The sequence below is a fragment of the Scyliorhinus canicula genome, chromosome 31 (assembly GCF_902713615.1).
Source record: "Scyliorhinus canicula chromosome 31, sScyCan1.1, whole genome shotgun sequence".
Lineage (NCBI taxonomy): Eukaryota > Metazoa > Chordata > Chondrichthyes > Carcharhiniformes > Scyliorhinidae > Scyliorhinus > Scyliorhinus canicula.
In genome coordinates this window covers 11,872,736-11,878,735 of record NC_052176.1, presented here as the reverse complement: position 1 = coordinate 11,878,735, position 6,000 = coordinate 11,872,736, and positions in this window count along the sequence as shown.

Genomic DNA, 6,000 nt, shown 5'->3' with positions numbered 1-6,000 from the left:
GAGCATCAATTCCTTGGCTGGGACGGCCTAAGGACGTTTAACAGAGGGCGGAATCTGACCACAATTTGGCAAAGTGTCAGGCTCAGACTGGAAACTGTGTGGAACTCTCCAGCTGCACACACCAGTTTCTCCCTAATATTGAGGCTCTGTGAGAAGAAAATGAGGGGACATGGTTTACACGGTCACCCTGGCTGGGTGGGGTCTGATAGAGCCGGCAACCGGCTCCCCAGAGACCAGGGGGCCATCTTTACAGGACGGCCCAATCAGAGCTGCAGCCTAATGGCCCCCATCACAGAGGGATTGGGGGCTCTCCCCCCCCCCCATCCCGACAATCCTCACCGGCATTCCATCCCCCCCCCCCCATCCCGACAAAGCTCACCGGCATTCCATCCCCCCCCCCCCCCACCCCCCCCCCCAACCCTCACCAATACTGCGGAATTATAGCCGGCACTTCCCCCCCCCTCAGTGTTCACTCCTCCCCCCGCCTCACATCAAGGCTCCCCCCTCCCCCCAATCGGGCTCCCACTCGGGCCCGCTCCTGGCACTGTCCCCGTGTAGCTCTGTGGTGGAGCTAACTTGTGACAGGGGGCAGAGCCAGGGCACTGTTTGGGCATTCTCCCTCCCCCCCCCCCCCCGCCCCCGGGGGGCTCTGCTTACCTCTGTGCCCCCGGGGGGACCCTGTCAATGGCTTCTCGTTTGGCCTAACCTGCTGTAAATGTCGGCTGGGTATGAATATTTAGTGAGGGGGGATCATGTGGTGGGTGGGGAGGGGTGGGGGGGGGGGGTCACTAATAAGATTTAAATTGACGCGAATCTATTAAAATGAGGTCCACCCGCTTTGTGGGCGTGAACCTCGTCACATCGTCGGCGAGGGACGGGGAAAATCGGGAATCACGATCTCTCCGGCAAGAATCGCGTTTCCTGATTGTCGCGGGATTCTCCCCCTTGCCGCCGGTGTCGCTCATGGCTGGAGCGGGGTCAAAGTTGCTGCCGCTGTGTAGGGTTTGTATTCCCTACCAGCAGCTTTACATGGAATCTATAGCTCAGAAACTGGCCATTTGACCCATCTCATCCCTGCTGGCCTTTATGTTCCACACAAGCCTACCCCCCCCCCCCCACCCCTTCCTGATCCCACTATCAGGGTCACCTTCAGCCCCCCCCCCACCCCTTCCTGATCCCACTATCAGGGTCACCTTCAGCCCCCCCCCCCCACCCCACCCCTTCCTGATCCCACTATCAGGGTCACCTTCAGCCCCCCCCCCCCCGCCCCGCACCCCTTCCTGATCCCACAATCAGGGTCGCCTTCAGCCCCCCCCCCCCACCCCTTCCTGATCCCACTATCAGTGTCACCTTCAGCCCCCCCCCCCGCCCCGCACCCCTTCCTGATCCCACAATCAGGGTCGCCTTCAGCCCCCCCACCCCACCCCTTCCTGATCCCACTATCAGGGTCACATTCTGCCCCCTCCCCCCCACCCCTTCCTGATCCCACTATCAGGGTCACCTACAGCCCCCCCCCCACCCCCTTCCTGATCCCACTTTCAGGGTCACCTTCAGCCCCCCCCCCCCCACCCCACCCCTTCCTGATCCCACTATCAGGGTCACCTTCAGCCCCCCCCCCCCACCCCTTCCTGATCCCACTATCAGGGTCACCTTCAGCCCCCCCCCCCCCCCCCCCCCCCCACCCCTTCCTGATCCCACTATCAGGGTCACCTTCAGCCCCCTCCCCCCACCCCTTCCTGATCCAACTATCAGGGTCACCTTCAGCCCCCCCCCCATCCCTTCCTGATCCCACTATCAGGGTCACCTTCAGCTCCCCCCCCCCCACCCCTTCCTGATCCCACTATCAGGGTCACCCTTCAGCCCCCTCCCCCACCCCTTCCTGGTCCCACTATCAGGGTCACCTTCAGATCCCCCCCCCCACCCCCTTCCTGATCCCACTATCAGGGTCACGTTCAGCCCTCCCCCCCCCCCCCACCCCTTAGTGGTCCCACTATCAGGGTCACCTTCAGCCCCCCCCCCCCCCCCCCCCACCCCTTCCTGATCCCACTATCAGGGTCACCTTCAGCCCCCCCCCCCCACCCCTTCCTGATCCCACTATCAGGGTCACCTTCAGCCCCCCCCCCCACCCCTTCCTGATCCCACTATCAGGGTCACCTTCAGCCCCCCCCCACCCCTTCCTGATCCCACTATCAGGGTCACCTTCAGCCCCCCCCCACCTCTTCCTGATCCCACTATCAGGGTCACCTTCAGCCCCCCCCCCCACCCCTTCCTGATCCCACTATCAGGGTCACCTTCAGCTTCTTTCTCCCCCATGTGTTTATTTGATTTATTGTCACATGTACCGAAGTACAGTGAAAAGTATTTTTCTGCGGCCGAGGAATGTACACAGTACGTACACAATAGACACAAGAATAATCAACAGGGAACATTGACAAATGGAACATCGACAAAACACTGATTGGTTACAGTACGGAACAAGGGGCCAAACAAAGCAAATACATGATACCTTATTATGTTTTTAAGAATTCATTTTTACGGGACGTGGGCTTCCCCGGCTAGGCCAGCATTTGTTGCCCATCCCTAATTGCCCTTTAGAAGGTGGTGGTGAGTTACCTTCTTAAACTGCTGCAGTCAATGTGTTGTAGGTACACCCGCCGTGCTGTTAGGGAGGGAGTTCCACGATTGTTCCCCAGCGACAATGAACGAACGGCAGATAGATTTCCATGTCAGGATGGTGAGTGACTTGGAGGGGAACTTCCAGGTGGTTGTGTTCCCCATGGATGTGCTGCCGTTGTCCGTTTCGATGGCAGTGATGATGGGATTGGAAGGTGAGGGCCTGTACTGTGCAGTAATGTTCTATGTTCTATGCCTATGGAGCCTCGGCGAGATCCTGCAGTGCATGTTGTAGATGGTACAGACGGCTGCCACTGTGCGTCGGTGGTGGAGGGAGTGAATGTTTGTGGAAGGGGTGCCAATCAAGCGGGGCTGCTTTGTCCTGGATGTTGTCACCATTCTTGAATATTACAAAAACATAGAACACAGAAAAATACAGCACAGAACAGGCCCTTCGGCCCACGATGTTGTGCCAAACTTTTGTCATAGATTATGAACAAATTAATCTACACCCCATCATTCTACCTTAATCCATGTACATATCCAATAGCCGCTTGAAAGTCCCTAATGTTTCCGACTCAACTACTTCCACAGGCAGTGCATTCCATGCCCCCACTACTCTCTGGGTAAAGAACCTATCTCCGACATCCCCCGCTACATCTTCAACCATTCACCTTAAATAAATGTCCCCTTGTAATGGTTTGTTCCAGCCGGGGGAAATGTCTCTGACTGTCTACTCTATCTATTCCCCTGATCATCTTATAAACCTCTGTCACATCGCCTCTCATTCTTCTCCGTTCTAATGAGAAAAGGCCGAGCACCCTCAACCTTTCCTCGTAAGACCTACTCTTCATTCCAGGCAACATCCTGGTCCATCTCATTTGCACCTTTTCCAAAGCTTCCACATCCTTCCTAAAATGAAGTGACCAGAACTGCACACAGTACTCCAAATGTGGCCTTACCAAGGTTTTGTACAGCTGCATCATCACCTCACGGCTCTTAAATTAATTCCCTCTGCTAATGAACGCTAGCACACCATAGGCCTTCTTCACAGCTCTATCCACTTGAGTGGCAACTTTCAAAGATCTATGAACATCGACGCCAAGATCTCTCTGCTCCTCCACATTGCCAAGAACCCAACCATTAACCCTGTATTCCTCATTCATATTTGTCCTTCCAAAATGGACAACCTCACACTTTTCAGGGTTAAACTCCACCTGCCACTTCTCAGCCAAGCTCTGCATCCTATCTGTGTCTCTTTGCAGCCGACGACAGCCCTCCTCACTATCCACAACTCCACCAATCTTCGTATCGTTTGCAAATTTACTGACCCACCCTTCAACTCCCTCATCCAAGTCATTAATGAAAATCACAAACAGCAGAGGACCCAGAACTGACCCCTGTGGTATGCCACTGGTAACTGGGCTCCAGGCTGAATATTTGCCATCCACCACCACTCTCTGACTTCTTTTTTATTTTATTTATTTATTTATTTATTTATTTAAAAAAAAATTTAGATTGCCCAATTATTTTTTCCAATTAAGGGGCAATTTAGCGTGGCCAATCCACCTACTCTGCACATTTTTGGGTTGTGGGGGCGAAACCCACGCAGACATGGGGAGAATGTGCAAACTCCACACGGACAGTGACCCAGAGCCGGGATCGAACCTGGGACCTCAGCGCCGTGAGGCGATTGTGCTAACCACTAGGCCACCGTGCTGTCCCACTCTCTGACTTCTTTCTGTTAGCCAGTTCATTATCCAACTGGCCAAATTTCCCACTATCCCATGCCTCCTTACTTTCTGTATAAGCCTACCATGGGGAACCTGATCAAATGCCTTACTAAAATCCATGTACACTACATCCACTGCTTTACCTTCATCCATGTGCTTGGTCACCTCCTCAAAGAAGTCAATAAGACTTGTAAGGCAAGACCTACCCCTCACAAATCCGTGCTGACTATCCCTAATCAAACAGTGTCTTTCCAGATGCTCAGAAATTCTTATCCCTCAGTACCCTTTCCATTAATTTGCTGACCACCGAAGTAAGACTAACTGGCCTGTAATTCCCAGGGTTATCCCTATTCCCTTTTTTGAACAGGGGCACGACATTTGCCACTCTCCAATCCCCTGGTACCACCCCTGTTGATAGCGAGGACGAAAAGATCATTGCCAACGGCTCTGCAATTTCATCTCTTGCTTCCCAGAGAACCCTTGGATATATCCCGTCAGGCCCGGGGGACTTGTCTATCCTCAAGTTTTTCAAAATGCCCAACACATCTTCCTTCCTAACAAGTATCTCCTCAAGCTTACCAGTCTGTTTCACGCTGTCCCCTCCAACAATATGGCCCCTCTCATTCGTAAATACTCAAGAAAAGTACTCGCTCAAGACCTCTCCTATCTCTTCAGACTCAATACACAATCTCCCGCTACTATCCTTGATCGGACCCACCCTCGCTCTAGTCATTTTCATATTTCTCACATATGTGTAAAAGGCCTTGGGGTTTTCCTTGATCTCACCCGCCAAAGGTTTTTCATGCTCTCTCCTAATCCCTTTCTTCAGTTCCCTCCTGACTATCTTGTATCCCTCCAGCACCCTGTCTGAACCTTGTTTCCTCAGCATTACATAAGTATCTTTCTTCCTCTTAACAAGACATGCAACCTCTCTGTTCAACCATAGTTCCCTCACTCGACCATCTCTTTCCTGCTTGACAGGGACATACATATCAAGGACACGTAGTATCTGTTCCTTGAACAAGTTCCACATTTCAATTGTGTCCTTCCCTGACAGCCTATGTTCCCAACTTATGTACTTCAATTCTAGTCTGACAGCATCGTATTTACCCTTCCCCCAATTGTAAACCTTGCCCTGTTGCACGCACCTATCCCTCTCTATTACTAAAAGGGAAAGTCACAGGATTGTGGTCACTATCTCCAAAATGCTCCCCGACTAACAAATCTATCACTTGCCCTGGTTCATTACCAAGTACGAAATCCAATATGGCTTCCCCTCTGGTCGGATAATCTACATACTGTGTTAGAAAAGCTTCCTGGACACACTGCACAAACACTACCCCATCCAAACTATTTGATCAATATTTGGGAAGTCGAAGTCACACATGACTACTACACTATGACTTCTGCACCTTTTCCAAAATCTGTTTCCCAATCTGTTCCTCCACATCTCTGCTGCTATTGGGGGGCCTATAGAAAACTCCCAACAAGGTGACTGCTCCTTTCCTATTTCTGACTTCAACCCATACTACCTCAGTAGGCAGATCTTCCTCGAACTGCCTTTCTGCAGCTGTTGTACTATCTCTAATTAATAATGCAACCCCCCCCCCCCCCCACCCTGCCCCCCACCTCTTTTACCACCCTCCCTAATCTT